Source organism: Anopheles funestus, chromosome X, assembly GCF_943734845.2.
Source record: "Anopheles funestus chromosome X, idAnoFuneDA-416_04, whole genome shotgun sequence".
Classification (NCBI taxonomy): Eukaryota; Metazoa; Arthropoda; class Insecta; order Diptera; family Culicidae; genus Anopheles; species Anopheles funestus.
The window spans coordinates 17,561,843-17,573,954 of record NC_064597.1 but is presented as its reverse complement, the minus strand read 5'-3'; the positions used below and the strand labels follow the sequence as shown (position 1 = coordinate 17,573,954).

General features: G+C 40.2%; 1 protein-coding gene across 3 annotated transcripts in view; it reads left to right on the top strand.

Annotated features, from left to right (window-relative positions):
* The window catches only part of LOC125775122 (uncharacterized), a 75,742-nt gene that overhangs the window by 24,715 nt on the left and 38,915 nt on the right, over nt 1–12,112 (top strand). The window contains exon 3 of one of the 3 annotated variants that reach the window (XM_049445645.1): nt 2,682–3,570. The exons of the other annotated variants lie outside the window; for them this stretch is intronic. The gene's annotated coding sequence lies outside the window, so the exon portion shown is untranslated. Of the gene's footprint in view, nt 1–2,681; nt 3,571–12,112 lie in introns of those variants that run through there. 3 annotated transcript variants of the gene reach the window in all.

Sequence of the window (12,112 nt, the reverse complement as noted above, 5' to 3'; positions counted from 1 at the left end):
TTCAAATGACTGTCAGGACAGAAAATGTGGTTAAACTTATGGTTTCACACTGTTATCTCTGCAGGCTACTAACTGTTTATGGTTTTTGGTCCCATTTTCACAATTATATTACACAAAGATTGTATTATTTTTGATAAAAAGTTTTGTCAAAAATAACTGCAACTACATTTGCTACTATTTGTCAACTAACTTTTTCTATCATCTCATCAACAGTTTGCGCATACAACTCGGGCAAATCGCACCAATCCACTACCCGGTCGTAAATACTACTCTGCACTACTCTGCAAATGAACTCTACACCGACCAGCACCTATAGTAAAAGCTTCCACTACCAGCAGTATAGTACCATCCAGAACCATCGGAACCAAATTATCATCGGTAGCAGCACCGGCACCACTCCCTCCTGTAACACAAAGCATAAGCAAACATCCTGTGATTATCAAACGACATAAAATTTACCGACCAGCACTTACGATGAAAATTTGCAGCACTGTTCCGTCCCAGGCATCTTGCAGTACTATACCATCAGGCAACCATCCAGCCAATCATCTAGTTTCTGCAGCACTACACTCTTCTGTAGAGGAAGATATGAACAATCCAGCTATTTTAAAACCCGGAAAACTCTACAGACCAAAGCTTATCATCAGTAATACTTCCCTGATTACTTCAGCAAAGGTCGCACCCCTGGCATCATGCAGTACACCACTTTCCACCACCGCTACAGCAACACCTGATCCAATCCCAGAGAGTGCAAAAGTTAACAGCAAGGTTCTGGATGGAATATCGAGAATCGAAGGAATGTCCGGAGTGATGATGAAGTCGATGTCGCTTTTATGGCCTGAGCTAAGTTATTGCACTGACCATAAAAGGAAATCTGTGAATACAAAGGAGCAGCAAATATCAATACACACATCATCAATTGAAATTCCAATTATTGCATCCGAAGATCAACTAAAACGGTTTAATGAGCAGCTGCAGGAAGAACCATATTTTCACCAACTTTCTGATACCCAAAGTGCCGGAAAGAAGTTAGCAAAGAATCTCATGCATGAAGCTTTCGTCAAACTTTTTAAGAGAGAATTAGTAGTGCAATGCAGCTGGCGAGGGCAAGCTAAACAAGGAACAAAGGTCAGGATCGATGAAAACACTCATCTTTTGCGACTGTGTAGAGATTGGCGAAGACGCCGGATTCAAGGTTGCGAGCGAAGATGTCGAAAGGTTTTTTTTAAAACTAAGTTATATAACGCGAAAAGTTGCGTAAATATCAACAAGGGGGTGATTAAAAGCTTAAAAAAAATTAGTCACATACGTGTAAACAAAGTTCCTGAATGAATTATTTACTGTTTTGTCATTGTTATCGTTACATTGAATTGTTGGTTTTTTGTTCGGTTTACAAAACCTGAACCTGAACCTGAAACAAGGAGTTAATTGATACTACTTCATATTAGTCATGTTATGTATTATAAATTACTGTATAAATATAATTTTACATGCAATTTAATGAATGGAAGTTGATACCAAATTTAATTTCTAGCTAAACTGTGTTACAAATCAAAAGGGAAATTAAAATAGAATAACTACGTGAAAGCAATAGCTTTTTAGTGTAACATTTAGTTTCACTTACCTCAAATACTATCGTTTTTTTATCGAGGAACGAACCTTCATAGTGACACACCTTCCAGAAGGGAAGGCCAGCTTTGCTGGAAGCACCACACTACCAGCTACCTAAAAAGAGATAAATTTGTATACTAGTGAAGGTTCCTTTCAATAGCTCGTTGTAACTCGTTTATTTTTACTTAATCGAATCGAAGTGTATGCAACAGAGGAAAGAACACTGTTGTATGTAACACGCCGGTATTTTGTACATGAGTATGTCCGATGACGAAAAAATCGACTCCGGATCATCCTCGCTAAAACGAATAAATGTAAAAAATAAATGTAAATTGTATTCATACTGTTTTCCTTGTATCGTAAAATTGTCATTTCTTTGAATGCCACTCAAAAATTTTACTATTCTGTTGCCCTTCGTCAAAATCCATTCGTCGCTAGGCAATGGTCGTAGAGCAAAATCGGAGGCCAAAAAAATGCCTTTCCCGTTCGTGGTCAAGTGCGGATAGCGACTGTTCGTGCTACTACTTACCACCCCCAATGCAGATCGTTCTTCTGAACGTGCTGCAGCTTGAATATCACACCGAAAGCCTGATCGAACCGGCTTCTTAATAATTTGCAGGTGATTTTCAAAACAGTACGTAGAAAACCCGTTTAGTGGTCCGTACTTCAAAACGTCCTGAACAATGTGCTGGAGGTTATGTACGTTACTCGTAACATTCTGACGACCTTAAATCTCCACATACTGCTGAACAAAAGTGTTCATAAATTCAGCTGCACGTCCCCAATGGTTGCGATGAAATGAGGACGAAAATATAGTCAAAGCTCAAAAATAAAGCAAGAAGTGACTATATGCTTTCTTGCTTAAAAATTCCTCTATCAGCACTGGACTGACGTAATGAAGGTACGATCGAAATTCCGAACCCTTCCAAAACCGTATCACATCCAACCCTTTTTTTGCGATTAATCTCAGAGGGAAGTTGCACGGTGGTAAGGAATTTCGATATCCATTGTTTTGCTGCAGAAGACATGTTAGGAAAACCGGGATACATGTTTTCAAAAAAACGTAGTAGGTGTCGACGGGTCACCCCAAGATCGCATGTATGTAGGCGATCACTCGTTGGCACGTTCTCCACTATGTTGAACCCCGGTAAGTCCTCTAAGGGTGAGCGCCATAGTTGGTGATGAACCGGACATTCCCTAGCTCGAAATCCTACATCGGTTCGTACGGGTGCAACAACGGTGTCGAAAATCATTTGGTGTGAATAATATTCCCCGACGCAGGATACCTTGTCAAATTGGTGATATCAGTTCGAAAATCTGTAAAAAAATTATTAGTGCCGGTTTGGTATGATTCTGCGATTACAGAATCGGAAAACAGAATGTTCGTGTAAATTCAGGGTACCGTTGGTGCTACTTTCCAACGCATTCTTCTAGCCTCGCGCATGGTAAAACGATTTATGCTTTGTATTTTTTTTATTTCATATTGGTCATTCATATTGGAAATGGGTTATTAATATGTTGCTAAACTTTTCCCTGCTGTTGTGCATTCCACGACCATGTATTTCTCTTCCGGCACTTGAAATTCACTTAGATCTAGTCTTTTATTCCTTCCCTCTTTTTTGTATTCTTTCGTCTATCATATTCTAGGATATTGTAGAATAAACCGAAGGTCCTACCACCATCAGGGGTCATCGACCTCCATCTTAGATTTAGGATTTTTTTCACTTTTTTATGAACCCTAAACCACTTTTTTCAAATTCAAATATCAAATTTTCAAATTTTTGTTTAACACGTTGTGTGCCACGCTTATTTTGGTGATGTTTCCTAGCAGGCCACGGCGTTTTTGTTTACAAATTGACTGTCTATCATTTTTGATAGACATGGCCCCGCAGGAAATGTAAATTTCAAACTGTTATTTCTCCGCGGAGATAAAACATTTATAGAAAAAACCTTCGGCAAATATGCAGATTAGACTTTAATGAACCTAATCATATAATTGGTTTTCGGAAACCCTTAGTAAATTAATTTATAAAAGTATATTTTTGGGATGCCTTTTTTCGAAAATTCTGACGTTTTGTTCATATTGCTATCTCTTGTGAAGCGCTGTTCCATCGTCTGTTGTTCAAGCATATATTTGTCTCACTCGCACTGCAGACGATCAAACGGCGCGACATAAGAGATAGCAATATGAACAAAACGTTAAGATTTTTCGAAAAAAGGCATCCCAAAAATATACTTTTATAAATTGATGGACCGAAGATTTGCGAAAACCAACTATGTAATTAGTTTCATAAAAGTCTTATCTTAATATTTGCCGAAGGTTGTAAGTAGAAAAGTGCAGCCACCGCGGAGAAATAACAGTTTGAAAATGACGACTACTGTCTATCAAAAATGATAGACATGGCCCCCCAGGAAACCTCACTGTCTATCAAAAATGATAGACATGGCCCCCCAGGAAACCTCACTGTCTATCAAAAATGATAGACATGGCACACACCGTGTTAACGGTTTTAGCTTGCTCGCTCTTTGAAGTCACTGGAGACTGTCGGCTGTCAAATGTCACTATTGAAGGATCGTGACGCGTCAACCGCTTTGTGCTTTTCAAATCACATCGAAGTATCGACTGGAGCAGTTTGTAGGAATTTTCCGAAATTGCGTGGTGTTGCGTCTTTAGCTTTCGTGCATTTCCTTTTCAAAGTAGACCAATACCAACGGTACAATGCAGAATCTCGGAATTGTGGATCAATGGAAGAGTAAGTGCATGAAAAGTGTGTCAATTTTGCAGGTATCAGCATTTTCTTCTTACGCGTTTCTTCCTCTTTTCATTACTCCCTGCAGAAAATGTAGATTATTTACCGTGTATAGTCTGCAAAAAACAATTACGCTTTCCATGTCCGTGGTGCACGTTGCATTCTAATCCCCTCGGAAGATGCTTGGCGTTTAGACAAAAGAATGGCGTAAGGCATCCGTGGACACTTGTTTCACTGGCGACCACACAACTAACATACGCAATGGTTTCCTCTTTCAGCGATACCGGCACTACCACTGCTCCAAAAACGAAAACGATGGTGCTACATCAAGCAAAATTGACCAATTGACAGAGCCATAAGGGGAAGCGTCCATCATTTCCGAAACCCGCTAAATCTGTTTTGCTCAAATCCGCGATGTATAAATGTTTGGTAGTTAATAAATCGAAATTCGCAATGTATGTTGTAGTGTTCTCTGTATTTAATTATGAACCAGAAAATATTGTATATTTCAACATACAGGTGCTTCGTGCATTTATTAGTTTGCCCGGTGACGATTACAATTGAACTGCTGCCCATCCATCCAAGCTAATCCTTTATCCCCCAAGTCCCCAGTTTACATCTCGCTTTCAAAGAGTTGGTTTTACGTTCATCTCCAGTCCTTAGAGTTTGCCCTGTTTGCCTTTCATATCCGTTAGCAAACCAATTACATTTGTATTAGGCGGGTGGTGCTGCATTATGCCCTGGAACGTTTTGTGCGGCCGCTATAGCGAAGGAAATCTGTCGATAGCATCGGCAATACTCTACATCCCTCACCTAGCCCCATCAAGCTAGCGATTTTCAACGATTCCAGAATTCCAGCTTCGCAATGTTTGGCTGTTTTGAAAGGGCGCGGGAATGAATCTACTTAGACGTTGTCCTCATTATCCTTCGGCTGATGCAGTTTAATTAGTGTTCAATTCTACCACACTTCCTTTTTTGAGGAGTAAATTAGGACACTTGATGTGCAGTTCGGGAAGGAGTGACGAGACACCCGGATTGCACAGCATGTTCCAACATTTGGAACGCACCCGGTACGCACATCCCGGCGGATAGCTTGCGAACAAGCCAACATTTGTTCGAGGAAGTTTCGATTTATCGCACCAGAGGTTTGGCTTCAGCTTCATAGCTCTAGCACCGATAGCGACCTGAAAATTAGGTGCTGGTGCTACTTCCGGAGCAGCACGTACTGACACTGACACGTGCAGATGTGGGGCATTTTTCCAGGCGTTCTTCAAATGACTGTCAGGACAGAAAATGTGGTTAAACTTATGGTTTCACACTGTTATCTCTGCAGGCTACTAACTGTTTATGGTTTTTGGTCCCATTTTCACAATTATATTACACAAAGATTGTATTATTTTTGATAAAAAGTTTTGTCAAAAATAACTGCAACTACATTTGCTACTATTTGTCAACTAACTTTTTCTATCATCTCATCAACAGTTTGCGCATACAACTCGGGCAAATCGCACCAAATCGCACCACTACTCGGTCGTAAATACTACTCTGTACTACTCTGCAAATGAACTCTACACCGACCAGCACCTATAGTAAAAGCTTCCACTACCAGCAGTATAGTACCATCCAGAACCATCGGAACCAAATTATCATCGGCTGCAGCACCGGCACCACTCCCTCCTGTGACACAAAGCATAAGCAAACATCCTGTGATTATCAAACGACATAAAATTTACCGACCAGCACTTACGATGAAAACTTGCAGCACTGTTCCGTCCCAGGCATCTTGCAGTACTATACCATCAGGCAACCATCCAGCCAATCATCTAGTTTCTGCAGCACCACACTCTTCTGTAGAGGAAGATATGAACAATCCAGCTATTTTAAAACCCGGAAAACTCTACAGACCAAAGCTTATCATCAGTAATACTTCCCTGATTACTTCAGCAAAGGTCGCGCCCCCGGCATCATGCAGTACACCACTTTCCACCACTGCTACAGCAACACCTGATCCAATCCCAGAGAGTGCAAAAGTTAACAGCAAGGTTCTGGATGGAATATCGAGAATCGAAGGAATGTCCGGAGTGATGATGAAGTCGATGTCGCTTTTATGGCCTGAGCTAAGTTATTGCACTGACCATAAAAGGAAATCTGTGAATACAAAGGAGCAGCAAATATCTATACACACATCATCAGTTGAAATTCCAATTATTGCATCCGAAGATCAACTAAAACGGTTTAATGAGCAGCTGCAGGAAGAACCATATTTTCACCAACTTTCTGATACCCAAAGTGCCGGAAAGAAGTTAGCAAAGAATCTCATGCATGAAGCTTTCGTCAAACTTTTTAAGAGAGAATTAGTAGTGCAATGCAGCTGGCGAGGGCAAGCTAAACAAGGAACAAATGTCAGGATCGATGAAAACACTCATCTTTTGCGACTGTGTAAAGAGATTGGCGAAGACGCCGGATTCAAGGTTGCGAGCGAAGATGTCGAAAGGTTTTTTAAAACTAAGTTATATAACGCGAAAAGTTGCGTAAATATCAACAAGCGGGTGATTAAAAGCTTAAAAAAAATTAGTCACATACGTGTAAACAAAGTTCCTGAATGAATTATTTACTGTTTTGTCATTGTATCGTTACATTGAATTGTTGGTTTTTTGTTCGGTTTACAAAACCTGAACCTGAACCTGAAACAAAGAGTTAATTGATACTACTTTATATTAGTCATGTTATGTATTATAAATTACTGTATAAATATAATTTTACATGCAATTTAATGAATGGAAGTTGATACCAAATTTAATTTCTAGCTAAACTGTGTTACAAATCAAAAGGGAAATTAAAATAGAATAACTACGTGAAAGCAATAGCTTTTTAGGGTAACATTTAGTTTCACTTACCTCAAATACTATCGTTTTTTTATCGAGGAACGAACCTTCATAGTGACACACCTTCCAGAAGGGAAGGCCAGCTTTGCTGGAAGCACCACACTACCAGCTACCTAAAAAGAGATAAATTTGTATACTAGTGAAGGTTCCTTTCAATAGCTCGTTGTAACTCGTTTATTTTTACTTAATCGAATCGAAGTGTATGCAACAGAGGAAAGAACACTGTTGTATGTAACACGCCGGTATTTTGTACATGAGTATGTCCGATGACGAAAAAATCGACTCCGGATCATCCTCGCTAAAACGAATAAATGTAAAAAATAAATGTAAATTGTATTCATACTGTTTTCCTTGTACCGTAAAATTGTCATTTCTTTGAATGCCACTCAAAAATTTTACTATTCTGTTGCCCTTCGTCAAAATCCATTCGTCACTAGGCAATGGTCGTAGAGCAAAATCGGAGGCCAAAAAAATGCCTTTCCCGTTTGTGGTCAAGTGCGGATAGCGACTGTTCGTGCTACTACTTGCCACCCCCAATGCAGATCGTTCTTCTGAACGTGCTGCAGCTTGAATCCCACATCGAAAGCCTGATCGAACCGGCTTCTTAATAATTTGCAGGTGATTTTCAAAACAGTACGTAGAAAACCCGTTTAATGGTCCGTACTTCAAAACGTCCTGAACAATGTGCTGGAGGTTGTGTACGTTACTCGTAACATTCTGACGACCTTAAATCTCCACATACTGCTGAACAAAAGTGTTCATAAATTCAGCTGCACGTCTCCAATGCTTGCGATGAAATGAGGACGAAAATATAGTCAAAGCTCAAAAATAAAGCAAGAAGTGACTATATGCTTTCTCGCTTAAAAATTCCTCTATCAGCACTGGACTGACGTAATGAAGGTACGATCGAAATTCCGAACCCTTCCAAAACCGTATCACATCCAACCCTCTTTTGTGATTAATCTCAGAGGGAAATTTCACGGTGGTAAGGAATTTCGATATCCATTGTTTTGCTGCAGAAGACATGTTAGGAAAACCGGGATACATGTTTTCAAAAAAACGTAGTAGGTGTCGACGGGTCACCCCAAGATCGCATGAATGTAGGCGATCGCTCGTTGGCACGTTCTCCACTATGTTGAACCCCGGTAAGTCCTCTAAGGGTGAGCGCCATAGTTGGTGATGACCCGGACATTCCCTAGCTCGAAATCCTACATCGGTTCGTACAGGTGCAACAACGGTGTCGAAAATCATTTGGTGTGAATAATATTCCCCGACGCAGGATACCTTGTCAAATTGGTGATATCAGTTCGAAAATCTGTAAAAAAATTATTAGTGCCGGTTTGGTATGATTCTGCGATTACAGAATCGGAAAACAGAATGTTCGTGTAAATTCAGGGTACCGTTGGTGCTACTTTCCAACGCATTCTTCTAGCCTCGCGCATGGTAAAACGATTTATGGTTTGTATTTTTTTTATTTCATATTGGTCATTCATATTGGAAATGGGTTATACATATGTTGCTAAACTTTTCCCTGCTGTTGTGCATTCCACGACCATGTATTTCTCTTCCGGCACTTGAAATTCACTTAGATCTAGTCTTTTATTCCTTCCCTCTTTTTTGTATTCTTTCATCTATCATATTCTAGGATATTGTAGAATAAACCGAAGGTCCTACCACCATCAGGGGTCATCGACCTCCATCTTAGATTTAGGATTTTTTTCACTTTTTTATGAACCCTAAACCACTTTTTTCAAATTCAAATATCAAATTTTCAAATTTTTGTTTAACGGTTTTAGCTTGCTCGCTCTTTGAAGTCACTGGAGACTGTCGGCTGTCAAATGTCACTATTGAAGGATCGTGACGCGTCAACCGCTTTGTGCTTTTCAAATCACATCGAAGTATCGACTGGAGCAGTTTGTAGGAATTTTCCGAAATTGCGTGGTGTTGCGTCTTTAGCTTTCGTGCATTTCCTTTTCAAAGTAGACCAATACCAACGGTACAATGCAGAATCTCGGAATTGTGGATCAGTGGAAGAGTAAGTGCATGAAAAGTGTGTCAATTTTGCAGGTATCAGCATTTTCTTCTTACGCGTTTCTTCCTCTTTTCATTACTCCCTGCAGAAAATGTAGATTATTTACCGTGTATAGTCTGCAAAAAACAATTACGCTTTCCATGTCCGTGGTGCACGTTGCATTCTAATCCCCTCGGAAGATGCTTGGCGTTTAGACAAAAGAATGGCGTAAGGCATCCGTGGACACTTGTTTCACTGGCGACCACACAACTAACATACGCAATGGTTTCCTCTTTCAGCGATACCGGCACTACCACTGCTCCAAAAACGAGAACGATGGTGCTACATCAAGCAAAATTGACCAATTGACAGAGCCATAAGGGGAAGCGTCCATCATTTCCGAAACCCGCTAAATCTGTTTTGCTCAAATCCGCGATGTATAAATGTTTGGTAGTTAATAAATCGAAATTCGCAATGTATGTTGTAGTGTTCTCTGTATTTAATTATGAACCAGAAAATATTGTATATTTCAACATACAGGTGCTTCGTACATTTATTAGTTTGCCCGGTGACGATTACAATTGAACTGCTGCCCATCCATCCAAGCTAATCCTTTATCCCCCAAGTCCCCAGTTTACATCTCGCTTTCAAAGAGTTGGTTTTACGTTCATCTCCAGTCCTTAGAGTTTGCCCTGTTTGCCTTTCATATCCGTTAGCAAACCAATTACATTTGTATTAGGCGGGTGGTGCTGCATTATGCCCTGGAACGTTTTGTGCGGCCGCTATAGCGAAGGAAATCTGTCGATAGCATCGGCAATACTCGTTATCCCTCACCTAGCCCCATCAAGCTAGCGATTTTCAACGATTCCAGAATTCCAGCTTCGCAATGTTTGGCTGTTTTGAAAGGGCGCGGGAATGAATCTACTTAGACGTTGTCCTCATTATCCTTCGGCTGATGCAGTTTAATTAGTGTTCAATTCTACCACACTTCCTTTTTTGAGGAGTAAATTAGAACACTTGATGTGCAGTTCGGGAAGGAGTGACGAGACACCCGGATTGCACAGCATGTTCCAACATTTGGAACGCACCCGGTACGCACATCCCGGCGGATAGCTTGCGAACAAGCCAACATTTGTTCGAGGAAGTTTCGATTTATCGCACCAGAGGTTTGGCTTCAGCTTCATAGCTCTAGCACCGATAGCGACCTGAAAATTAGGTGCTGGTGCTACTTCCGGAGCAGCACGTACTGACACTGACACGTGCAGATGTGGGGCATTTTTCCAGGCGTTCTTCAAATGACTGTCAGGACAGAAAATGTGGTTAAACTTATGGTTTCACACTGTTATCTCTGCAGGCTACTAACTGTTTATGGTTTTTGGTCCCATTTTCACAATTATATTACACAAAGATTGTATTATTTTTGATAAAAAGTTTTGTCAAAAATAACTGCAACTACATTTGCTACTATTTGTCAACTAACTTTTTCTATCATCTCATCAACAGTTTGCGCATACAACTCGGGCAAATCGCACCAAATCGCACCACTACCCGGTCATAAATACTACTCTGCACTACTCTGCAAATGAACTCTACACCGACCAGCACCTATAGTAAAAGCTTCCACTACCAGCAGTATAGTACAATCCAGAACCATCGGAACCAAATTATCATCGGCTGCAGCACCGGCACCACTCCCTCCTGTGACACAAAGCATAAGCAAACATCCTGTGATTATCAAACGACATAAAATTTACCGACCAGCACTTACGATGAAAACTTGCAGCACTGTTCCGTCCCAGGCATCTTGCAGTACTATACCATCAGGCAACCATCCAGCCAATCATCTAGTTTCTGCAGCACCACACTCTTCTGTAGAGGAAGATATGAACAATCCAGCTATTTTAAAACCCGAAAAACTCTACAGACCAAAGCTTATCATCAGTAATACTTCCCTGATTACTTCAGCAAAGGTCGCGCCCCCGGCATCATGCAGTACACCACTTTCCACCACTGCTACAGCAACACCTGATCCAATCCCAGAGAGTGCAAAAGTTAACAGCAAGGTTCTGGATGGAATATCGAGAATCGAAGGAATGTCCGGAGTGATGATGAAGTCGATGTCGCTTTTATGGCCTGAGCTAAGTTATTGCACTGACCATAAAAGGAAATCTGTGAATACAAAGGAGCAGCAAATATCTATACACACATCATCAGTTGAAATTCCAATTATTGCATCCGAAGATCAACTAAAACGGTTCAATGAGCAGCTGCAGGAAGAACCATATTTTCACCAACTTTCTGATACCCAAAGTGCCGGAAAGAAGTTAGCAAAGAATCTCATGCATGACGCTTTCGTCAAACTTTTTAAGAGAGAATTAGTAGTGCAATGCAGCTGGCGAGGGCAAGCTAAACAAGGAACAAAGGTCAGGATCGATGAAAACACTCATCTTTTGCGACTGTGTAAAGAGATTGGCGAAGACGCCGGATTCAAGGTTGCGAGCGAAGATGTCCAAAGGTTTTTTAAAACTAAGTTATATAACGCAAAAAGTTGCGTAAATATCGACAAGCGGGTGATTAAAAGCTTTAAAAAAAATTAGTCACATACGTGTAAGCAAAGTTCCTGAATGAATTATTTACTTTTTTGTCATTGTTATCGTTACATTGAATTGTTGGTTTTTTGTTCGGTTTACAAAACCTGAACTTATTAAAACAAGGAGTTAATTGATACTACTTCATATTAGTCATGTTATGTATTATAAATTACTGTATAAATATAATTTTACATGCAATTTAATGAATGGAAGTTGATACCAAATTTAATTTCTAGCTAAACTGTGTTACAAATCAAAAGGGAA